This window comes from Cryptotermes secundus, unplaced genomic scaffold (genome assembly GCF_002891405.2).
Source record: "Cryptotermes secundus unplaced genomic scaffold, Csec_1.0 scaffold688, whole genome shotgun sequence".
Classification (NCBI taxonomy): domain Eukaryota; kingdom Metazoa; phylum Arthropoda; class Insecta; order Blattodea; family Kalotermitidae; genus Cryptotermes; species Cryptotermes secundus.
The window spans coordinates 250,489-277,356 of NW_019725012.1; the positions used below are offsets into that span (position 1 = coordinate 250,489).

Below are 26,868 nucleotides of genomic sequence, written 5' to 3' on the forward strand. Positions count from 1 at the left end.
GAACACTTCAGTACCTCACGCTCGATAACGAAACATCTGCAACACCGACATCTTCTACCTGAACACCTAAGTAGCTCACACTCGATAGCGAAACATGTCTGCAACATCAACACCTTCTACCTGAACACCTAAGTACTCCACGCTCGATAACGAAACACATCTGCAACACCAACACCTTCTACCTGAACACCTAAGTACCTCACGCTCGATAACGAAACACATCTGCAACACCAACACCTTCTACCTGAACACCTAAGTACCTCACGCTCGATAACGAAACACATCTGCAACACCAACACCTTCTACCTGAACACCTAAGTACCTCACGCTCGATAACGAAACACATCTGCAACACCAACACCTTCTACCTGAACACCTAAGTACCTCACGCTCCATAACGAAACACATCTGGAACACCAACACCTTCTACCTGAACACCTCAGTACCTCACGCTCGATAACGAATCAAGTCTGGATCAACAACACCTTCACAGCTTTCAGCATAATTTCATCATCAGGGAGACGGGAGAATATCTGCAACACTCGAAACAGCGTGTTTCAACACCAGGATAAATTTAAAAAAATCGAACTACATAGTACGGCATCTTCCTTGAGAAGTAGGCCTTTTTTTTTTTACATATTTAAGGAAACTCAACACTCACTCTCGCCATGACAGCCTTCCCTTTGATCTTCCCTAATCCAAGTCATGCCTCCACAAATCCATCAACCTTCACGCCTCGGTATCCAATAACACTTCCGCGGTGTTTCCCAGTTATATCTGAGTCGGTTTGAACCGCGAGTGGGGTACAGACCATCCCGATTGAGTCCTTCGTGGTTTCTCCCAGTTCCTCCGTAAGAAAGCCGGGATAGTTCTTTGAAACAAACAGCAACTGCTTTCCCTCTAGTTTCTCTCCGTTCAAAATCATTTTGAAATTGTCACAAACAAAAAATACTCCATGGCCTGTAGTCCGCAAGCGAACTATACCTACCGAGCGACCGCCGCTTGTCGGCGAAGTTAGTGCCAACTTTTGTGGATAGAGGGTGTCACGTGGGCAGCGCAACGAACCCACACGGCCGTTAATCTCGGTTTCCTAGACCGGAGCCGCTATTTCCTTGACATATCTCCTCAATTATCCTCACGAGGCTGAGTGAACCACGTTCCAGACCCACTACTACTCAAAAAATCTGGTAGCGCCGGGAATCGAACCCGGAACCTCTGGATCTGTAGCCAGGAACTCTGACCACTAGACCACAGAGGAGTTCAAGCACAGATACAACTTTATTCTTTTTTACATTTTCCTGTTATTTTCATGAGAATAAATTGAAATGATTGCAAGTGGTCTCATGTTCGATATTTGAACCCGGGACCTCTCGAACACGAAGATACTGTGTTATAAAGAGTGAAAGCAGGTGGTTTACATACTTATTACCACACTAAAAAGATCTGACAGGTTATAGAAAAGTTTTGACATGTGCTGAACTACTACTATCTAGTCTGCAAGTAAAATGCATGGGGTAATACAAATTCTAAACTGATTATTACGTTCTAAGATGGGGTTAATATCTCCGATAGATAAACAAGCGGCATCACAGCCCATATTACTTTTACATTGTAACGACTCATTGTTTGGTCGGCGTGCGGAAGGCAAAGTGTTGTGTCGGCATGAGAACGTTGACCCCAAGTGACATCATCAACTGCTACTTACTACGAAACGTTGGCCCCAGTCGGCTCATGATTTCTATCCCACAATTCGCCACAGGCCTACATTTCGATATTAATAAGACAAAATACAATACCCGTCATGTTCTTCTCAGTAGTCGTCTGACTCGGCCTTTCTTCTTTCGATCTCTGAATTATCGGGTAAAAACTTTACGTTATTGGTTTTGACTGTGTCGGTTTAATTCACTGAACAATCATGAACACGTCTATGAACATTGCAGCGTAACGATCACCATAATCTTCCGTTCTAGGCACATGAAATCTTCCTCTTCCGTCTTCGGCTGTATAACTAACTTCTTGCTGCTGAGGCCGCGCCATAGCTCAAGCGGTTAGTCGCTGGCTTCCTACCGCGGCGGTCTGGGTTCCATCCCGGGTCTGGTCAAGTGGAATTTGTGGTGGACAAAGTGGCGCTGGAGCGAGTTTTCTCAGAGTACCTCGGTTTCCCTTGCCAATCTTCATTCCACCAAATTCTCCATCATCATAATCATACAGAGAAGGCTACAATAGGCCAATCAGTGGCCGCCGTGCCGAATGGACCCAGTTGGACTCCACCCCCCACTAAGCCGAAGTTCATGGAGCTGAGCCCTTCTTCAGAAACAGCCAATTGTGCAACTACTTAAGAACTTCCCAGAATTTCATGGAATCCGAAGGTTCATTACCGTGTTCACAACAGCCCTCCACAGGTTCCTATCCTGAGCCAGATGCATCCAGACCATACCACCCCATTCTATCTCTCTAAGATACATTGTCCACCACCTACGTCTCGGTCTCCCCAATGGTCTCCTTCCTTCTGGCTTTCCCACCAATATCCTATACGCATTTCTAGTCTCCCCCATTCGTGTTACACGCCCTGCCCACCTCACCTTCCTTGACTTCATCATTCTAATTTTACTTGGAGAAGAGTACAAGTTATGAAGCTCCTCATTATGCAGTTTTCTCCAAACTCCTGTCACTTCATCTCTCCTCGGTCCAAATATTCTCCTCAACACCCTGTTCTCACACACCCTCAGCCTATGTTCCTCCCTTAATATCAGAGACCAGGTTTCAAGCCCATACAGAACCACAGGCAAAATTATAGTTTTGCATATTATAATTTTTTATGTTTTTGGACAGCCGATGAAAGACAAAAGTTTCTGGACTGTATGATAGCAAGCATTAGGCTTCGGCCAACACCCTACTTTTTCTTCCCCACCCCTTTTTTATTGCTAGTGGGGTGGGACTAAGTCCCTTGTACTGTGGCCACTTCTGGCCTATTGTACCAGCCCAAGATGATAGGTGAGGGTGATTGTGCAGCAATTGGTAGAATGAAGATTGGCAGGGGAAACCGAAGTACTCGGAGAAAACATGACCCAGCGCCACTTTGTCCACCACAAATCCCACTTGACCAGACCCGGGATCGAACCCGGTCCGCCGAGGTGGAAAGCCAGCGACTAACCGCTTGAGCTATGGCGCGCCCCTACCAAAACACACTTACTACTACTACTATCACCATCATCACTATCATCGGCAGGCCACTCATGGCTGTTAGGTAATAATTTAAGCAAGCTATTTCAACTACAGACGTTATACGGCATGCAACGTTGTGTTTTGATGATCCGGAAAGCCATTTATTTCAATCACTGTCCAGCAGTAACAAGAAGAAATGTGGAGAACACCGGATTACTCCATAAAAAGTAGGCGGTATCATCACTAGGGTAGCCGGTCGCGGTAGCCGAGCGGTCTAAGGCATGTACTGTCTTCGCTCGCTCGGAAGTCGGGATCGTGGGTTCGGATCTGTTTCCTGTGAGGTACGAACTGAATTCTTATATATTATTCTTATACACTGCCGGTCACGGTAGCCGAGCGGTCTAAGGCATGTACTGTCTTCGCTCGCTCGGAAGCCGGGATCGTGGGTTCGGATCTGTTTCCTGTGAGGTACGAACTGAATTCTTATATATTATTCTTATACACTGCCGGTCACGGTAGCCGAGCGGTCTAAGGCATGCACTGTCTTCGCTCGTTTGGAAACCGGGATCGTGGATTCGAATCCCACTCAGGGCATGGATGTTTAGTTTGTGTGTGTTCGTTTATCTGTGTTCGTGTACAGGTAGAGGCCTTGCGACGAGCTGATCACCTGCCCAAGGAGTCCTACCGTATGTCTAAGATCTAGTAAACCGAAGTGAAACGGAGAGTTTCATGGAGGTAGGCCTGGCCCAAATGAGGGCTGTAGCGCCAAATCATCACTAGGGTAAAGAATCACCGCGGGTGCAGCGGGAAGACACCTTTATTTTGCATAAAGCCCTAAACTAAAGTTCAGGAAGTTGGAACCAACATCTGTTGTTATGTCCCGACCCGCGCCTTACACATTTTTATTAAAGAAATGTATGAATGATTATCATCAGATGACGCAGAGTGGGTACCCCTCACCGCGTCGTTCTGTTCTGCCGTGGGGCAGACTGGGCGCTGTCCTACCGACCACTATGACCTCATCATATGACTCACCGAACTCCATGCAACAGGTCTTCTAATAATAATAATAATCATAATAATAAAAAAAGGAACTTGAATGGTCGGTCTGTCTGTCTCTCTCACCTTACACGTGGCAACATGGCGATACAGCGCGGCAACTAGCGTCACGATTCAAGTTGATCTGCCGTGCAACAAGAAAAGATGTTTCGTAGAACACGTCAACGAGATTGCAACGGAGCAAACGTATACACTCGCCAACAGCCGTCAAGTGGCCGTGACTCAGTGAAACCTTCGCTGATTTCGTTATATGTTACAGGAAAACTAAGACACATACACAATTTTCGCTACACCGTGCTGCATTTTACAATTCGTTGGTTGTACTTTTATATCTTTCTAAGACCTGATTAGGTCGTGCCAGAGCTCAAGCGGTTAGTCGCTGACTTCCCACCGCGGGGGCCCAGGTTCGATCCCGGGTCTGGTCAAGTGGGATTTGTGGTGGACAAAGTGGCGCTGGGGTTGGTTTTCTCCGAGTACTTCGGTTTCCCCTGCCAATTTTCATTCCACCCATTGCTCCACAATCACCCTCACCTATCATCTGGGGCTGGTACAATAGGCCAGAAGTGGCCGCAGTACAAGGTACTTAGTCCCACCCCACTAGCAATAAAAACAAAATACCTGATTATAACGTAATAATAAGCCATTTAAGGTTTCGTCGGTTCAGGTGTATATTCACATTCCAAACAAAAAAAAATACACTACAACACATAGCCCACGCTATTATGATTAGAACAGGGCCTTCATTGTTAGGTAGGCCGCACACCGGCACGCGTCAAGACATGTAACAGTCAAGACACGATGTCTGTGACATGACGCAAAGAAAGGAGCACAGTTGAAACGAATGAGATTATGAACACCCCCGCACACCGGTCTGAGTCATGATGCTGACGTCAGCTTCATGCTGCAGACACGTGTTCAAGACTCAGACATCAGTACTCAAGGAACAGCACCTTTGTACGTTATTGGCATGACGTCATGTCATCAACTGGAGAAGATGTGATAAGACACAGACACGTGCTACTTCGGTGTGCGGACTCGAGTCTGAATCACGAATGAAGCAAGACTGCGGCTTTTGTCCCATGTCTTGATGCTTGAAGCAGTTGGTGTGCGGCCGCCCTAAGGTTTCTTCGCTTCAGATGAGTATTCGTACGCCAAATAAAAAAATAGACCACAATACAACATACACCCCACTCGATTACGATACGAAATTTAAGTAAAAGGGCCCTGCATTGTTACTGATCAGTACTCACATTTTCTTTGCCGATCAGTGGCCGTGCGGTCCAAGGCATGAAACCGTCTTCGCCCGCTCAAACATTGGGATCGTGGGTTCGAATCCCACTCAAGATACTGATGTCTGTGTACGTTTATTCTGTGATTTGTGTTGTCCTATGTGCAAGTAGCGGCCTTACGACGGGGTGATAACTCGTTCAAGGAGTCCTACCGTTTGTCTAAAACAGATACGAAACTGAAGAAGAGCTGAGGGCCCAAAAAAGGGCTGTAGAGTCATAAATGGACTTAGATTTTCTTCATTAATTCTCGTTTTCTTCATCTGTTAATTAAACTGTCATTTCGATGAAACACTCCATCTACGTATCTGTCTATAGCCGTACAGATCTTGTTGACCTGGGCCGATTAGTTTCATAATCCTACACATAGACGGTAGGACTCCTTAGACAGGGGATCACTAGGTCGCAAGGTCGCTACCTACACACAGAACAAACGCACACAGACATACATGCCTCGAGTGGGATTCGAACACATGATCCCAGTGCTGGCGCGGCCACTGTGATCGGCTAGCTGAAGCACTCTACACATATTTCACTGTAAGTTCAGTTTCACAGGTTTCGATCTAAAACCAGAACACTTCTGGCTCCCATAATTCCAAGAAGTGCACCACAGAACAAACTAATATGAACAGAAAAACAATAAAGTATTAAGAGAATATTTCCTATTTGATTCTTTGAGTATTTTTACAGCTGTTGACACAAAACAAGTTCTTATAAAAATATACAAATATAGATTATTTACATTAAAACTTCAGTATATCCACTACTCAGAGAATCCGGTAGCGCCGGTAATCGAACCCAGGACCTCAATATCTGTAGCCAGGAACTGTGACCACTAGACCACAGAAGCGGTGCCGGTGTGTAACCAATGCATTTACTACTTTTGTGAACAATTTCAATGTTGATATCTTGAATGAGGATAAAACTGATGGAGCACTAATTTTTCCTGGTACAGGAGAATCCCTGATATTGTCTGAGAAAAACAGCTGATTCTTTCATGAAAACAATTTCATTTATATATAAATCTATATATATACGCTTGGCACAACAGGACTCTTTTTATCACTGCGAAAACAGGAGACAGGAATACAAACATTATAGCGAACGAAGAAACTTAACTGAAAATGTAAAACCGTCCCCACGAAACAAGTTAACTAATAAGTCTATCGGAACCCAGCAACGTAGCTGACAGTCGCTCAACACGTCAATATATCTCATGCCTTTTACAGAGCCCAAAAATGTTCAGCGGAATTCACCATGGCTCCACATCCGTATCTAAGATTAAAACTGCCCAGACAATCAAGCCCTGTTCCTTTAAAATACTTGTCAATGCCATTTTACCATTTACGCCTAGGTCTACCAAGTTGTATCTTACCATACACTTCCATAATTTCAATTTCCCACGCGTGCTAAACATCCAATTCTTTTAATTCTTTATTTCATCATTCTCATAACATCTGACAGAGGTACCAATTATCAGCCTCCTCGCTTATTCTTCTTCTGCTTCCTCTTTCCCAGGCTCCACTATTTCTCTCATCTGCCTGTTCTCACTCAACCTCAGTCTTGATATTTCGTTTCTAAACGTGAAGCAGGACGCTTCATGCTTGCTTCTTGCTTGTCATCCTCTTCTACCCTGAGGAAGGAGGCACATTCCTCTCAAATGTCCGTTATATCTCAGAAGATATAAATATTCATAACCACCGCTGTCAGTGCCTCAAATCATATGAAAATGCCTTCTATACCGTGCAAAAGACAGTAAATCAGGATATTGGGCGTATTATTAGTACTGCAGCGTGTACAGCCGTTGCCGGGTAACGTCTTCGCAAACACGTTCCCAACGGAATAGACCGGAGTACAACAATGGACGGTGTTTTCTAAGCGGTCCGTGCCGAGATGTTATATCCGAGACAAGTTTAGAAGTTGTAAGGGAGTCTGTGAAGAGAAGACTTTTGGGGCGAGGTCACACCAAGGAAACTGGCAACCGCAATTTCCGAGAACTGTTATCAGCCTGAGTTCAAAACATGTAAATTGAAGAAACGGCAAGGCAGTTTGCTCAATTTGAACTGCTCCATTCAGTTAACACGTGTTCAACTCAGGTTGATAAAAATTCTCGGAAACTGAGGTTGCGTTGCGGTATCAGTTTACTTGGTATACCCTCGCCCTTAGTCGATGCAGTTGAAGAATCTCCAATGTTAAAGCCGTTACCAGGGAACGAGTGGTGAAGTCAAAGCAGGATTTAAAAGACTCAGCGTAGCCTGTAATGATTTGTAAAGTATTGAAATCAGCGATAACGCTATAATTAAGCGTAGTCACGAGCCGTGTGTTTAAAAAGTGGTCAACCAATTCAATCCAAAACACATCCACGAGTCATTCCCTCACGTGACAATATCTGAACATTGCCATAACCAAACCGAATCTATTCGCCAGCCGCTATTGGCCCACGTGCATATGTTGCTCGCCTTTATACCCGACTGTTGCATGTGCATAGCCTTTCAGGGAAAATGATGCTATCTCACCATTACAATTCTTCACGGCGGAGCGCTTCTGGATTTCTTTCACACGTGTTCAATAGAACAGTAAGCTACGTGTTACGTCTGCGTCCAGTGGGCTAATACAATAGCCTGATAGAAAGAGCGTGTATAACAATTGAGTACCTTACGGTTTCACTTTCAGGAGATGAGAAATGCTTGACTTTGCCTACAGGCAACAGAGTGATGGAAACAAACGCCAAGAAGAGGCGCTGATACGTTATCAGCTAAATGCAAATAACACGCCAGGGACTGTCCTGTATTACCAGCGGATGCCAAACAAAACTCTGCACAAAGAATATGAGGAGTTATGATCCATGTGACCGTCTGTGGTCTAGTGGTCAGAGTTCCTGGCTACAGATACAGAGGTCCGGCCTCGATTCCCAGCGCTACCAGATTTTTTGAGAAGTAGTGGGTCTGGAACTGGGTCCACTCAGCTTCATGAGGATAATTGAGGAGCTTTTTCAAGGAAATAGCGGCTCCGGTGCAGAAAACCGAGATTAATGGCAGTGGGGATCCGTTGCGCTGATGACGCGATACCCTCTATCCGCTAAAAATGGCACTAACTTCGCCGACAAGCGGCGGTCGCTCGGTCGGTATAGTTCGCTTGCGGACTAAAACCACTGAGGTTTTTTTTTATGATCCGTGTAGGGTCGTCATCCGGAACAATTAATATGTCATCCACCAGTTCAGAATCTTCTGCCTAACCGATGACTACGGAAGAACAAAACATATCCACTGGGTTCCAGAAGATTTAACACTGCTAATACCAATGTCTATTTAGCCTCAACAATCTACTTCTTAAAAATCTATCCTAGCCCTTCTACTGCGTCATCATCGCTCTTCCAGCGGCAAGTTTCGAGGAATTTGAATTATTATGTCGGAGAAACTCAGCTAATTTCGCAATACGGATAATTCTGCAGTACATAAAACTGTATTTTACTGGGCGAACAACCCACTGTAAATAAACAATCTGACGTACTGGCTTGAGAGGACATTATCTCCTGAAAAGCGGAAGAACGAAAGAAAGAAACTGTAACATACCCAGTAGGATTTCGCTGAATTAGAACGCTAGCTGCCAATGTTACTGGTTTCTTACAAAGGTAAAGGTAAAGCTGTCCCTGTGCTTAACTAATTTAGCACTACACGTATGGGGGAGTGATGTATAGACTCACGTTTTCTTGACCTCGGCACTAACTGGAGGAGAGTGGTCAGCTTCACGCCCCGGTCTCTTTACTCCAGGGGTAAAAGCCGCTGGTACTCATTGGATATGAGACTTGGTGGGCCCCAGAGCCGGTATGGACAACATGGAGAAGTGAAAATTCTTGCCCCCACCGGGACTTGAACTCCGACCCCTTGGTCGTCGAACCCGTAACCAGTCGCTATATCGGCACGCAACTTCGCAAATAACGATCTTGAAAAATCTACTATTTACGAGTGATCGAAATTTAAACTTAAATATACTTATTCCGGCATGAATCAAATGATTGCGGAATTAATCTGTTCAATAATATTATATGCCAAGTTTTACTTTGAAGAAAGCAGTCTTCTGGGATTTGGCACCGTGTATATGTGGTGTTAACCGACGTTTCGGAGGAACGTATCGCCCCCATCTTCAGGGTAGAAGAAAAAGTATAAGAATTCTGCAAGCGACAACACCGTGAGAAACGGTAAAGCAGGNCTTTATGTCCGTTTAAGCTCGAATGCACCAATCTTTATGCAACCTATCCAAACTAGCACGGTTGCACATCACGTTGCATTTCTCACATTATACTGATTGCAAACACGTTACACCCCAACATCTGTTCAAACAATAAACGAATTAGTCACACGCACGCGAAGACGCGGGAGCTACTGGAAAGTTGCGACACAGTATCAAGCACAGGAGAAGCATTTGTTCTTCCATCTCGAGGCACCAGAAGCACGGAAAAATTAACATGATGGGGTCCACATACTTCCCAAAGGTAGCTCAGTGTCCTTAGTGTTTAATTAATGTATAGTTGGTTAAGGCACTATGCCACAAGCCGGAAGGACTCGGGTTCGATTCCCGATGAGGTTATTGGATTTTTTTCAATTGACCCAATCCTTCCAGCCACACTATGGCCCTGGGGCCGACTCGGCCTCTAACAGAAATGAGTACCAGGAATCTCCCTACGGGGTGAAGGGTGGACGGCGCGTAAGGCTGACAAACTTACCACCATCTGTGAGCCGATTTTCTGGAAAAGTGTGGAAGCCTCGCTGTCTCACAACCCTATGAGCCTCCACGGTCTGTTACAGGGACAGCTTTATATTTTTGCTACTGAAAACTTAATCAAAACATTTTCGTCTTTCCGTCTCATATTTTAAAAAAGTAGGGCTTCCAGAAACGTGTGTAATGCCCCCCATACACACACAGTTTGACCTCCAGTTCGGCCTGCACAGTTGAAGACTGAAAGGCAAAACTGATGTGTGTGGTGCGGCCGGCCGGCCAATCGTTTGGACTGTTGGCCTGTGGGAAACCCGTCAGTCCGTCAGTTCTGCCTGCAGGACCGTAGCACGTGACGTGTGTGACTCAACATTATAGGCTGGAAGACCGTGATTGTGGCATGAAGCCTGCCGCTTTATCTGCGCGTGTATGGGGAGGAAAGGGAAGGGGTAAACTTTCACAGTTTTGCCTGTAAGGTCGATCGGAAGGCCAAACCGTGTGTGTATGGGGGGGCCTAAGGATGATGACTGGGTTCACTTGGCTCGGATAAGGTCTAGTGATGGGCTTTTAGTCAGGACGGTAATCAGCTGCAACGATCCAAAAACGGGAATATCTTGACTATTTGGACGTATATAACATTCAGTAAAAGTCAAAGCTATCCCTGTAACGGGTCATGGAGGCCCATAGGGGGTTGTGAGACGTCGAGGTTCCCACATTTTCCGGATAATCATCTCACAGATGGCGGTGAGGTTGTCAGCCTTACGCGCCTGTCACCCTTTACCCCCAGAAAAATTCCTTGTATTCATTTCTATTAGAAGCTGAGTCGACCCCATGGCCACAGGGCGACTGGAAGGAATAGGTAAATCGAAATATCCACTGATCTCATCAGGGATCGAACCCGCGACCTTCCGGCTTGTATCACAGTGCCCCTTATAACATTCAGTTGTTACTCCAATGAGATGCTAAGGCTTCTGTAAGACCACACTTACATCATCTCAGTTCGGCCTCGAGAAAATGGCGACACCTCGCGTCCACATGTAGTCCAGTTGAAAACCTGGCACATCGGGCCTCCAGACCCCAAGTTCCAAAATACAGGTCAGAAATTCGCTCCACATGTGTAGGTATTCTATATTTCTGAGAACTATACATTTCTGTTTTTTTCACGTTCTTCCTTCCTTCTTTTCTCGGTAGTCTATTTATGAACTCTAAACACACTTTGTTGACCATCCAGCTTAATACTCTCCCATGTGTCAGTAATTTTCCTTCGCAGATAAATTCCAGGAACAGCAATAAAACAGGACGTACACAGGATCTATTCAAGCTGATTGCTTTCAATTAAAAAGCTGTTTTTTTTCTGTACAGTTTTGGTGTTAAACCATTTCCGTCTATTCGAATTAATTCGTTTTCACTGCGCATTCTTCGGACGTGAATTATTTCCTCATAAAGCTAATTTACCGCCTAACGCACGTTCCGTTACTGGCCAAGATTTCTAGTAGCCTCTCTAACGTCAAGGAGATCGGCCGCGCCATAGCTCAAGCGGTTAGTCGCTGGCCTCCCAACGCGGCGGCCCGGGTTCGAGCTCGGGTCTGGTCAAGTGGGATTTATGGTGGACAAAGTGGAGGTGGGGCAGGGTTTCTACGAGTACTTCGGTTTCCCCTGCCAATCTTCATTCCACCAACTGCTCCAAAATCACTCTCACCTATCATCTGGGGCTGGTACAATAGGCCAGAAGTGGCCGCAGTACAAGGGACTTAGTCCCACCCCACTAGCAATAAGAAAAAAACTTCATGCAGCTGAGCCCTTCTTGAGGAGCCGCCAATTCTGCAGCTACTCAAGAATTTCCCAGCATTTTATGGAACCCGAAGGTTCATTACCGTGTCCATCTTAAGTCAGAGCAATCCAGTCCATACCACCCCATGATATCTCTTAGATTCGGTTTAATATTATCCATCCACTTACGTCTTGGTCTTTCTAACGGTCTTTTTCCTTCCGGCTTTCCCATCAATATCCTATATGCATTCCTCTTCTCCCCCATTCGTGCTTCAAGCCCTGCCCATCTCATCCTCCTTGACTTGATCATTCTAATTATACTTGGAGAAGAGTACAAGTTATGAAGCTCCTCATTATGCAGTTTTCTCCAACCTCCTGTCACTTCATCCCTCTTAGGTCCAAATATTCTCCTCAACACCCTGTTCTCAAACACCCTATATTTCTATGTTCCTCCCTTAATGTCAGAGAACATGCTTCACACCCATACAGAACCACAGGCAAAATTATAGCTTCTGGACTGAATGGCAGCAAGCATTACCCGAATTCAATCTCCTTTTCGTTTACCGTAGAAATCGCTGCAACCTCTGATTGGGTAGTAGTTCCAAAATTGAAACACCCTACATTCAAGTACCCTTGCAGAACATATCCGCAAGGGTTCGTGTCCGGTGAGGTAGCTGTCCAGGAAAATCTTTCCTCAAATAGCGCAGGATACCGGCCCCACAGGACTCGCTTTCCATACAAGTACAGCATTGCTGGTGTGAGGTCTGCACAGTCTTCTTGAGACTACGCAGAATTCGCTGGCCTGCTCATGTCCCGTGAGAAAAGGGGTAAATTCATCAACACCTTCTCGTAATAAGTCAGCGAAACGTCAGTATTCACGGTCATTAGCCGAACAAATACACAAACGAGTGGTGCCCCGTTGAAATTCAACATACGTTCTTTGACAGATAAATCACCTCATTTTAGTAAGCTTCTTTCTGTAAACATTTACATGGACTGCACCATACAAAAAACCGTTACTATGTAGGTAAGGTCTTCCAGTCTCATAAAGTATAATTCTGATAGGTACCAAAATTAAACTTGTTCGACATCGTTCAAAATAGATCGCATTGGGTGCAAAGTTTAATCAAAATCCGAAAACATTTTCACAATTGGCATACGCGGACAGACAAGACACATTATATTGTGACGCGCCGCCAGGAAGGTCGGACGATAAGACGTCCATCACTGGTCAACGACTAAGAATTCCTAGGAACTCGTTGCCCCGTTATTTGTAATGAATTGTTTGAGGCAGTAAAAATGTATTCCTGCGGCAACAATGTTTCGTTGCATAGCAGCAGGCGAAACGAAAACCTTTGATAAGGTGTTCCCTATTCAGTCCGAGTGCAGGATATAACAGTCCAACTCCGACGAGAGCTAAGGACAGTTGAGCTCCGAGCAGAGCAGAAGACACTTCACCTGGATTAGAGGCGCGAGAGTGTGTAGCAGTGAAGAGGAAACGTCCGAAGACATTATAAGTGCGAATGATTTGTGAGTGTATTTGTGAGTGTAAAGAGTGACCGTCCAATAAATATTAGTCCATATCTGAGAGACACACAATTTCTTGTCGCGTTGCTAGGAAAAACGCGACAATACGTTTCTTCTATAAACCTGACACCAGAAAATATTAATTTATTCATGAGTAATCTGTCAGACGACAGGTCCACAGCNTGTGTTTGTGTACAGGTAGAGGCCTTGCGACGAGCTGATCACCCGCCCAAGGAGTCCTACCGAACGTGTAAGATCTAGAGAAACCGAAGTGAACGAAGAAGTTCATGGAGGTAGGCCTAGGCCCACTGGGGCTGTAGTGCCAAGGAAAAAGAAAATCACAGAATTCACTTTCTTTACTTTATTGATCGGGGTATCAATTACTTTCGAGTTCCTATCAAAACAAATTTGTTGAAATGTACTCCGTTTATTCCGCCTGGAAGCATCTGCTCCTATATCCCTGTGCAGTATGGGGGCCCTAACATTTGTACACACAACGCCCCTTACAAAGCCATGAGTCATCACGCTAGGCGCGTGCCAACATGAGGCCATAGCCAGATATTCCATGAATGACTGCTGAGGCTTCTGCGCATGCCTACTGCTTGCTACAGTAAACATGAAAATATGTATATCCATAAACACGTTTAACAAAATGTACAGTGTCACTAACAGATGCTTCGAGACGCGTTGACGCGAATTATATAGGGTTACATGGGAGTGTTCAACACAAAGAAATGCATAATTCATAACTATTCAGTTTATATAAGGTAACGTTATCCCTGTAACAGGCCGTAAAGGCCAATAGGGTTGTGAGACGTCGAGGTTCCCATGTTTTCCGGATAATCATCTAATAGATGGCGGTGAGGCTGCCAGCCTTACGTGACGACCATCCTTAATCTCCAGCAAGGTTCCTGGTACTCATTTCTGTTAGAGGCTGAGTCGGCCCCAGAGTCATAGTGCGGCTGGAAGGTTTAGATCAATTGAAAACATCCACCTCATTGACACTCGAACCCGCGACCTTCCGGCTTGTAGCATAGTGCCTCAACCAACCAAATTACCGCGTAGTAAGTAGTAAAATCTGAGCAGATGAGAGGGGAAACTGCGGTGTGAGACATTCGCAAAATAACCACCGTCGCATTTAATTAATTTCAAAAACACAACACGACCGAGTTCTAACTATATGTAGCCGAACCCAAACAAACACGATTCCGCTGCAGTCACGTGACGCCGCGTCACAGCCAGTGGCTGAATCCCCGCCGTCAGTCTCCATAACTAACGCAATTTTTCATTAATTAAAATTTATTGTGTACAAAAACAAAACCAGAAATGTGAATCAGAGAGCTGGATGTCCACGTTGTGTTTATAAATGATATGATTTTAATACAGTTTATGAATTGAGATGTAATACCCTCTCCTTTTTTTTGGTGTGTGTTCAAGTAAATACCCGGGGATTCACAGTGATGCGTGTGTGGGTAGAACTGAAGAAAAAGTGAAAGTAATAACAGGTAAAAAAGGTAAAGTTTCCCCTGTGCTTAAATAATTAAAAACTACGCCATGAAGGCATATGGGGGAGTGGATGTAAGATCCAGATTTCTTTGATCTCGGCAGTAGTTGGAGGTGAGCGGTCAGTTTCACACCCATTCATCTTCACCCCCGGGGAAAGAGCACCCCGTACTCATTGCATAGTGGCTGGGTGGGCCTCAGAGCCGATTTTGATCACATGCAGAAGAAAAAAATCTTGACCCTACCAGGACTCGAATTCATATCACTCAGTCGTTCAGCCCGTAGCCAGTCGCTATACCGACTCGAAACTACTATCTCCAAATATAACACAGTAAAAAAGGTAAACTTATCCCCGTAACAATCCGTGGAGGCCCATACGGTTGTGAGACGTCGAGGCTCCCACATTTTCTTGACAACAGACTATCAGAAGGCAGTGAGAATGTCAGCCTTATGCGCCGCTGGGACGCCTTTTACCCCCATGAAGATTCCTGATACTCATTTCTGTTAGAGGCTGAGTCGACCCCAGGGCCATAGTGCCGCTGGGAGGAATAGGGAAATTGAAAAATCTAAACTATCTCACCGAGAATCGAACCCGCGACATTCCGGCTTGTAGCAGTGCCTCAACCACCTACGCTACTGCGTGCCCCCAAACAGAAAACAGCACAGGAGGAAAATTTTATTTATTATTTGGTATCGCAAGCATTTTCAATGTTCCTCCAAATCACACTTGCAAAATAGCAGCCCACCCATTCTCCTATCCGATGGGTACCGGGATGCTTTCCTCGGGGATAAAGCGGCCGGGGCTTACAGCTGTCCACTTACCTCCATCTAGTGCAGAGGCTACGTATGACGGTGCTATACTTCGACTCATCCATATTCTTCAGGACGTACTGCTGAAGTAATTAAGTGCGGGGATAACTTTACTCTTTTCACGCTACAAACGAGTTATCTCGCTTAAAAAAATGGATTCAGGATACTTGATGTTTGAGAAGATATGTCAGGAACATGCCTCCTATAATCTCTCTAACAACTGGGCTTTTATTTTTTTTTTAATTCGCTTAGTGGGGGATGGAGTCCAGCTGGGTCCGCTCGGCATGACGGCCACTGATTGGCCTACTGTACCTGCCCCGGGTGATTATGATGAAGGAGAATTTTGTGGAATGAAGATTGGCAGGGGAAACCGAAGTACTCGGAGAGAACCCGCGCCAGCGCCACTTTGTTCACCACAAATCCCACTCGACCAGACCCCGGGATCGAACCCGGGCCGCCATGGTGAGAAGCCAGCGACTAACCGTCTGAGCTATGGCGCGGTCTAACAATTGAGCTTACTATCTGTGGTCTGTCAAGAACAGAAACGACGCGCCTACTGCAACATGGACATGACATAAAACAGAAAGGCACTCCGAACAAAAACTTGTTTCGAAACGGTTAAACAAAAGTGGAGTTCAGGGTCTCGACCGCTTTGATTAGCCTGTTCGTACGTCGTATTGAGTCCAAAGATATCGGTCACTTCTTTTGTAAGATGTGCTGGATCAGAATTATAAATAAAACTAATAATAATTAAGTCCGTGGCCTGTAGTCCGCAAGCGAACTATACCGAGTGAACGCCGCTTGTCGGACAGAGGGTGTCACGTGGTCATCGCAACGGATCCTTACAGCCGTTAATCTCGGTTTTCTAGACCGGAGCCGCTATTTCCTTGAAATAGTTCCTCAATTATCCTCACGAGGCTGAGTGGACCCCATTCCAGACCCACTGCTTATCAGAAAATCTGGTAGCGCAGGGAACATATAAGAGAACATCAGATGACTGAAACGTCAATTCTGAAACACGTTTCCCGCCCTCTTCGTTTTCGTAAATATTTTTCTATGGGACCCAACCCAGTACGTGTCTTCCCTTTTCACCTGAGGACGGAAACAGATACAGTTTCCGAAACGTGTTTTCTAGTTTCTAGAAAATGGGACGAAGGACAAAGACCAAAACCCAGTAATTCTGAGAACACAGTTATGTGTTGCGGTGTTCCCAGTGTTTTGTGGAACCCCGTAACTGACCTAGTGATACTATAGTTTAGAAGAATGATGAGGCACCCCTACTAGAGTACATATAAATATATAGTTCGCCTAGTCCCCATGCTATTTTAAACTGTAAAAGCAAACACTGTAAACAATGATTACACATAGTTCGTGACCTTGACCTCTGCTGATGTTCCTCAGATACCTTGAGTTCGCACGACAGCCATGTTCGAAATGCTTAAAGAACACACACACAGTGGTAAATATCTTAGTTAGTTAGTTATTGGAGAGGGTGGGTTTCCCCATGCACTTAGACCAGTATGGAAATATCTTACTAAGTATTATTAACAGGCCGTGCCATGACTCAAGAGGTTAGTCGATGGCTTCCCATCGTGGAGGCCCGGCTTCGAACCCAAGTGAGGTCATGTGGGGTTTCTGGTGGACAAAGTGGCACTGGGGCAGGTTTTCTCCACATCCTTCTGTTTCCCCTGCCAATTCTCATTCCACTGACTGCTACATACTCATCTATCAACCGGGGATGGTACAATAGGCCAAATAGTGGCCGACGTATCGAGTGGACTGTCTCACCTAACCCTAAAAAACTTTAAAGAAAATCAGTTTTATTAAAAGAGGTGGTTGATGTACTGTGCTACAAATCGGAAGGTTACGGGTTCAATTCTCAATACTTGCAGCCGCATTATGGCCCTCGACTCAGCCTCTAACAGAAATGAGTACCAGGAATATTCCTGGGGCTAAAGGGCGGTAGGCACGTATGGCTAACAATCTTACCGCCATCTGTGAGTCGATTGTCTAGAAAATGTGGGGGAGCCTCGAAGTCTCACAGCCGTGAGTTACGGTCCCTCGATGAAAGACACGCACATCACCAAGACTATCTTTCCATGTGAAAATGTACGTAATTTGCCGGAATACTGATACTCCATCTAAGCTGTGCGAATCAATTTTTGCACCTGCCTACAACTACCATTCAAAAGTATTTTCATAATTCCTGAAGAGAATGGAAACGAGGTGCATCCAAAGTGACTGCACTTCTATCACGATTCTTGCACTGAGGTCACGCACAATAAATGAAAAATCCGTTTCACATTCGGTCGAAAGTTGAGCGAAAGTTTACACCACATGCAACATGAACAAAGCATAATGCCTCTAACTCAACTCAGGAGCTACGTATCCTATTCTGGGTTTCGTCACGTGAAGATGAAAACTGTTAAAGTATGCAGTTCCTCATTCGCCAGCATTTCAATTGACTCACTGATGGAACTGAGCCCTTCTTGAGAAGTCGCCAACTGTGAAGCTACTCAAGAACTTCCCAGCATTTTATGGAACCCGAAGGCTCATTACCGTGTTCACAAGAGCCCTGCACTGATCCCTATCCTGAGCCAGATCAAACAAATCCGTACCATCCCATCCTATCCCTCTGAGATCCATTTTAATATGGTCCACCCACCTACGTCTTGGTCTTCCTAGTGGTCTCCTTCCTTCTGGCTTTCCCACCAATATCCTATAAGCATTTCTCCTCTACCCCATTCGTGCTACATGCCATGCCCACCTCATCCTCCTCGACTTGATCATTCTAATATACTTGGAGAAGAGTACAAGTTATGAAGCTCCTCATTACGTAGTTTTCTCCAAACTCCTGTCACTTCATCCCTCTTCGGTCCAAATATTCTCCTCACCACCCTCAGTCTATGTTCCTCCCTTAATGTCAGAGACCAAGTTTCACACCCATACAGAACCACAGGCAAAATTATGGTTTTGTATATTCTAATTTTTATAAAAACGAAAAAATTTAAGTCTTCGGAACTTAAACAGAAAATACGTGCTTCTAATTTTTGATATATAAGCCTGTAACCCCAGATCCATGCCAAACATCCAAGCATCGCTTCATTAAACACATTTTGCAACGCGTATATTGGGATAAGTTTTTTTTTTTTTTAAACCGATTTGAATTACAGCGGTGTGGTCAAACACAGACCAGCGGAAAATCGGAATTCCATGTGCGGAAACAAGGTATATCAACCACATGGCGGTATTACTCCATGTATATCCGTGTACCAGCGAGATGAAGGGTGGGTTCAAGTGGGGTGGGAATGCTGCATTAATTAAACGCGTGGGACAATGAGTCTACCCCAAACCCCTGTACTATCCAGAGCGTGAGGCACTCACTAACTGTCCCTCTTTCTACCCGCCCCCAAGCCCCACTGAGTCTGAATTTGTATGCCATAGCAAAGAGGGATGTATGAACAGGACACCCCCAACCCCCGCTTCCCTCGCCAGGGCAGTAAGCATTATGAATATAGAGCTAACCGCCCGATATTAAAGGCTGTAGCCTGCATTCCAGCAGGGATGGCACAATCATTATACACCAAATTTACAGCTTACATGAAACGTAGCGAGGGAATGGGATATACGGGACGGGAGGTGGGTGGCAAGTGTTAAAATAAATTTTAGCTTCCAGCCCACTTCCATAACATAATCCTTCTGCTCCTACCTCCCCCCCTAATCCTAATCCGCCGACATCTATGGCCTATATTCCATAAACTAGCAATTCAAAATGCATGTGTCACGCACCAAGGCCAATTTACAAGCGAAAGAGCGTGTTTTTAATTCACAAGCGCTTCCCTTCCGCCCTTTCCCCCCCCAAAAAGGGCCATTGTGTAGGCGTCCGTGCAAGAACCCTTTTCTCCCTCTTGTTAAAACTATCAAGCCCCGACGCTCCTACCCAAAAGACCCTGTAATTTAATTTCTAATAACGTAAAGCCCCAGGGATGTGAGCCCTCGCTTTATGGCGCCTAAACCTTGCGCAACCTGCCGCCACTTGTTGCACCGCTCTGAACCTCCTCGACTAACTCCCCCGACAACCCCCCCCAAACCCCACCCAACCAACTTTCGTTCCTCATACATCGCAACAAACACGGAGACTGGGAACTGTAAATAAGATAAAAGTTTGTGACGATGCTACATTAGTATAAATATTTATGTTTTCGGACATTATCCATCGTCCTGCCTTTATTTAAAACTCACGATGTTTTGGAGACTGGATTCTGACTCCGTAGTGACTGACACGATGAGCAAAATTTATAACGTGCCTTTGATGAATATGAGAGAAGCAGTGCGTCTGGAACGGGGTCCACTCAGCCTCGTGAGGATAACTGAGGAGCTAATGCAAGCAAATAGCGGCTCCGGTCTAGAACACCGAGATTAACGGCCGTGGGGATCCGTTGCGCTGACCACGTGACACACTCTATCCGCTAAAGTTGGCACTAACTTCGCGACAAGCGGCGGTCGCTCGGTCGGTATAGTTCGCTTGCGGACTAAAACCACGGAGTTTGTTTTGTTTTTATACTTAGCACAAAGCGTACAATGTATGCTTCCTCAAAACTTCTCAGCGAAAACTGTAGATCAAATTTAATTTTAGTCTGCAGCCAGGACAGCTCAGTCACCATTGTGACAACACTATACAATGGACTGGGGAGTTCGATTTCGACTCCCGGTAAGGGAAAAGATTTTTGTTTTCATACCATGCAACATTCCGACGGGCTCTTTCACAAGAGAAACGAGGACGGGGCGTGTACCTAGCCACTTCATCCAGCATGGGGGTTATGAATGCGTGGAACTAAGCCTCCACTCCCTCAACTCTTTATGGCGTGTGGTGCTCAATGAGGCACAGGAACGTCACATTTATCGCCCCGTATTTCATCCAATCATTCATCACCGTCTCTACAGCCCTTTGTTTACCCCTGGCCTCGTAATTTCTTTTTACAGGGTAGAACTCCCCAGACGAGTGATCAACCCGTCGCAAGGCCTCCACCTACACAGGACAACACACACATCAATGCCTTGCGTGGGATTCAAACCCAGTTCATGCGGCCACTGTGATCGGCTTCGATCCCATATGTATGTAACCTAAATTAAAGCTACAATAAGCTGAAACGGCTTATGAAGCAACAGGAGATATACAAAATACAAAACAATTCTTCCTTTATGATCTACAGCTTCCATTTGAAGCACTTTTCAGTATAGCGAATATAAAACAAAATACAAGCCACAAACGTCGGTTATTTGTAGCGCGATTAGATATATAACAATAGACTTGTACCTGCAATAATTGACGTATGAGAGACAACAAAACGTTTCGAAAATAATGATGAACATCTCGTCACTCCTGTTCTTCAGGTTACAGTCGCCTTGTACGAAACCGGCTGCCCTGTTCGATTATATCGCGCGCACGTCTTGTCCGTGGATTGGCGGTAGTCGATACCGCAAGGGGAAACAAGTTTCTGCTGTTCGTGTCTGAATACTAGAGCGTTGCACCTAACGGGACAAGGCGTCAGNTTTATTATATATTTTTTCTTCTACCCTGAAGATGGAGGCGATACGTTCCTCCGAAACGTCGGTTAACACCACATATACACGGTGCCAAATCCCAGAAGACTGCTTTCTTCATAGTCACCGCCGTGAAAGCCTCAAATCTTACACAATGAGACTACTTCCCATCGCATTTTGGAAAACAGAATAAAATAACTTACCAATGATGTGATCACCTACATCATTATCCAGACTTGTTTTATGACGCCATATACTACAGCCTATCACAGTAGCGTAGTTGGGGAGGCACTATGCTACAAGCCGGGAGGTCGCGGTTTTGTCTCCCGAATACGTGGATATTTCAATTTACCTAATTCTTCCAGCCGCACTATGCCCCTGGGGTAGACTTAGACTCTAACAGAAATGAGTACCAAGAATCTTTCTGAAGGATTAAGGACGGCTGACAACCTTACCGACATCTATGAGCCGACTGTCTAGAAAATGTGGGAGCCTCGATGTCTCACAACCACATGGGCTTCCGTGGTCTGTTACAGGATTAGATTTACCTTCACAAACTATCACAAAATTGGCTAATTCAGAACGTAGGGGGAAAATAAGAATTAAACGGAAAAGTCTGAGAATCTGTTCTCTAATTTTGTTACGTGTTTATATTGTGCTTCATGGAAGTTATCTGAGAAGTGATATTACGGTCAAAAATTGGGCAAATTTGCCCTACAATCGAAAATGTGGATGGAACACATTAACTCCTTAAAGCACAATTTTTTCTATACAGAAGTTAAGACTCCAATTCCTACCCCGTAGAAAATACAGAGTCTGCATAACAAAGACTGGTCAGTAAATTCAGTTCAAGAAAATGGTGGCCGTTTATTTTGAGAGTCATACGAAACATATACATATACAAACTCCGTGGCCTGTAGTCCGGAAGAGAACTATACCGACAAAGCGAACGCCGCTCGTCGGCGAAGTTGGTGCCAACTTTTGCGGATAGAGGGTGTCACATGGTCAGCGCAACGGATCCCCACGGCCGTTAACGTCGGTTTTCTAGACCGGAACCGCTATTTCCTTGAAATACCTCCTCAATTATCTTCACGAGGTTGAGTGGACCCCGTTCCAGACCCAGTACTTCTCAGAAAATCTGGTAGCGCCGGGATTCAAACCCGGGACCTCTGGATCTGTAGAAAGAAACTCTAACGGTCTAACATATACATATACAGTGAACAAAATGCAAAGCTTCTTTAATATTAAAGCAAGTGGTACATACAGTACCCACCGCACTTTGAAAGGTTAATGGACTACTGGAGAAAGTAAGTGAAAATAAAATAAAAAACGGCAATGTAAAGTACTCAACAGAAGTGTAGTGCATATACGTAGAATAAATTTCTGCCTTGTGACCTGCATGCATAAAATATTTCTTATCAATTGAGCTATGTATGTAATTCTTCTTCTTCTTAAGCTTTACGGATTGAGCGCTCTGGCTTGATCGAATTCGGAATTAATTTCTGAAAGTAAGAACCCTCTATCCGCTAAAGTTCGCACTAACTTCGCCGACAAGCGACGGTCGCTAGGTCGGTATAATTCGTTTCCGGACTAAAAGCCACGGAGTTTTATGAACATTTTAGACATCTGGTAGGTCTCCCCGGGCGAGGAACCGACCCTTCGCAAGGCAACCAACTATATATAAAATCAGAAACAGAAATGGCGCGGATATACATCTATGCCCCCTTGTGGAATTCGAACTCACGATCCTGATATTCTGTAAGTTGAAGATATGAGGCGCTTAGATCAGTGGTTCTCAACCTTTGTGAGACCGCAGCCCGGTAAATTATATTTTTATAAGACGAGGGCCCGGTATAATTGATGCCAGGGCCCGACGGTTGAGAAACACTGGCTTATATCATGCAGCAATTCAGATCTGCTGTGTTGGGGCCGACAGAAATGCATCCGAAAATTAAAACTGCTAAGAGATTCCATTAGGCAAATCAGGTACCTTCTAAAGGGTTCTGATGATGGTGCATAACACTCAGAATTGATTGGTTTTCGGACTTTGTCCATAGTCCAGTATTCTAAAAACTAGAGAACATTACGTTTCGGAAACTGCAACTGTTTCCGTCCTCAGATTAAAGCGGATTTATCTCGGTTTTCTAGACCGGAACCGCTATTTCCTTGAAATGCCTCCTCAATTATCCTCACGAGAATGAGTGGACCCCGTTCCAGAGCCACTACTTCACAGAAAATCTTGTAGCACCGGGAACCTAACCCGGGACCTCTGGGATCTGTAACCAGGAACTCTGACAACTAGACCACAGAGACGGTCGAGAAAACTCTCAGAGTGTCATTTTATTGTAAACTTCTTCATTACTTTTTTCACAGATATTACTATTAGCTTAATTTACTGATGAAGATCATCACAAATAGTGATGTTAAAAATAACAAAATCCTGTTAGTATGATGACAATCGCCTGAGGACGGGGAACAAACCCGACTCCCGAAACGTCGTGTATATTAAAGAACGATGTCCAGCACAGTACTGGATAAACCAACATCACACACACCACTAACATCTGTTTACTCCTTGACGGAAACTAATTTTTGTCATCAAAAACCTGACCGTACTGCACTGCACGTGGTTTCGATGCAGGCTTCTTTCCTTGCTCATAGAAAAGGTGAGTCTGTAAGCCATGTACTGCACGTAGGGTAGCTAGATTGGGTCTTTTGTGACTAGCATGTTTACAGTTCCTGTTGTATACCGAGGTAAAGGACATTAGTTTTCATGCAGTGTTCATGATAAGCCGTTTGTTACTACACTACAAGAAGATACTGATAACAAATTAACTGAGTTGCTTTCTTCAGTTTAAATCATCGGTAGCATGTAAAAGTACGTGCCGGTAATTTCTAATTTAGTTCCAGGAAAGAAAAGAAAGAAATAAGGCAAATGCGTGCCCCAATGGGGGCCGAACATTTTGTAAATCCATTAAATGACTTCTCGTCTCTCATGCTCTCTCAGTGCAGGTACAAATTAATATATCAGTTTCCACTGTCATGCGCTTGCGCAGAACTACTGCGGAAGAAACGAGAGTCATCAGGGATCGTATGTAGAGCAGGATCTTCATATCCGTCTTTTATTAATGAGACGAATTAGAAACGGAGAAAATTCCAAGTTACTAGAGCTTTACGTTTTAAAACATTTTCACTGTGATAAAGTAGCAAACTTTTAAACACACTGTGCGTATATCGGCCCACTTGAATACTACAGCCAGTGTACGAGGGCTGTACACATGACGATTTTTTTTCCTTGGCACTACAGCCCCAGTGGGCCTAGGCATACCTCCATGAACTTCTCCGTTCACTTCGGTTTTTCTAGATCTTACACATTCTGTAGGACTCCTTGGGCGGGTGATCAGCTCGTCGCAAGGCCTCTACCTGTACACAAACACAGAAAAACGCACACAAACTAAACATCCATGCCCTGAGTGGGATTCGAACGATTCCGAGCGAGCGAAGACAGTACATGCCTTAGACCGCTCGGCTACCGTGACCGGCAGTGTATAAGAATAATATATAAGAATTCAGTTCGTACCTCACAGGAAACAGATCCGAACCCACGATCCCGGTTTCCGAGCGAGCGAAGACAGTGCATGCCTTACACCGCTCGGCTACCGTGACCGGCACGATGACGATTAACAAAACTAATTCCTTTCAATTGTAGCACGCGGTAGTGTAGTTGGCTCAGGCACTACGCTGCAAGCAGGAAGATCGCGGGTTCGAATCCCGATGAGGTGGATTTTTTCAATTGACCTAATCCTTCCAGCCGCACTATGGCCCTGGGGTCGACTCAGCCTCTAACAGAAATGAGCACCAGGAATCTACCTGGGGGTACGGTGCGTAAGGCTGACAACCTCACCGTCATTTGTGAGCCGACTGTCTAGAGAAAATGTGGGAGCCTCGACGTCTCACAATCCTATGGGCCTCCATGGCCTGTTACAAGGATAGCTTTACTTTTTAACATCAAGTTGAGAATTTCCTACCCAACAACTATTTTACTGAACTGAATTCTAACGTTCATTTCCAGATAAAAATAACAAAACGTGGGTCGCGTAGCGGGGTATCAATGTTTTACAGCTACTGTTCCTTCGCATGGGCCAATCTTAAGAGCTTATTTTACCGAGGATAACCTGAATAAAGCGGAACTCCAGGGAGTCGAAAATTCTTCCCTTTCAAACGTGTTCTAGTAAGGATAAATATAAATTACTTATAATTCTATAGTCTCGGGGCCGGAATGTTTCAATTACAAATTTCCGTTTAATACAGGTTCTGTTTAAAGACTAAAGACTGTCTTATCCCCCCATTCCTCCTCTACCTGTGCGATGCGCTTCCCGTTCTTGAATTTTATTTTCAGAAATTTGGTAGAACTCCTTCGTCGGGGGATCGGCCATCGCAAGCCTCTAACTACAAAGGACGGGACACCAATGATCAGAATGGGATTCGGGCGGAAGAATACAATACGCCTCAGACCGCGCGGGTACTGTGATCAACAACTAACAGCTTTACTGTATTATACCCCACTAATAAAAGATATATAACAGGGTGTTGAGGAGACTATTTGGACCGAAGAGACATGAAGTGACACGAGGTTGGAGGAAACTGCATAATGAGGAGCTTCATAACTTGTACTCTTCTCCAAGTATAATTAGAATGATCAATTCAAAGATAATGAGGTGCGCAGGGTATGTAGCACGGATTAGGGAGAGGAGGAATGCATATAGGATATTGGTGGGAAAGCCAGAAGGAAAGAGACCACTTGGAAGAACAAGCCGTAGGTGGGTGGACTATATTAAAATGGGTCTTAGAGAGATAGGATGAGATGGTATGGATTGGATTGATCTGGCTCAGGATAGGGACCAGTGGAGGGCTCTTGTGAACACGGTAATGAACCTTCAGGTTCCATAAAATGCTGGGAAATTCTTGAGTAGCTGCAGAATTGGCGGCTCCTCCAGAAGGGTTCAGCTCCGTAAGTAAGTAATGGAAGATATACAAGACGGTCCAAGATGGCGTTCCCAATTTGAACTGGACACACCTAAACGCGATGGTTCTGTAGTGATTAACTTCCTAAGCAAGGCAGTTCGGTATCACACGAGTCTCGAGACAAAGACTAGGCCAGAACTCGCCGGAGCACGTGTTCATTTCTGATTTGTAACAGGGTGGGGGCTAGGCGGGGCACGATTAATGTTTTGGGCACCTCCCTACAACGGACACAATGAGCAGTTAGTAATCACTGAACTTTGCTGCCGGACGAAAGAATTAATGGGGGTCTTTCCGAATTCTTTTTCCTGTTTGTCTGGGTCATTATCAGCGCTGAGTTTCCCGCTAGGAATATAAAACCGCCTTACTTTCTTCTCGGTTATTTAACGTCACTGCATAAGCTTTTTGTAATGCCGAATGGAAGTAAACACTTAAGATGGCCGCGCCATAGCTCAAGCGGTTAGTCGCT

The 26,868-nt window shown here is 45.0% G+C and overlaps 1 protein-coding gene across 3 annotated transcripts in view; it reads right to left on the reverse strand.

Moving 5' to 3' along the window:
• LOC111863233 (transcriptional enhancer factor TEF-1) overlaps positions 1-26,868 on the reverse strand; it is a 202,731-nt gene that overhangs the window by 56,068 nt on the left and 119,795 nt on the right. The gene's annotated exons all lie outside the window — the stretch shown is intronic.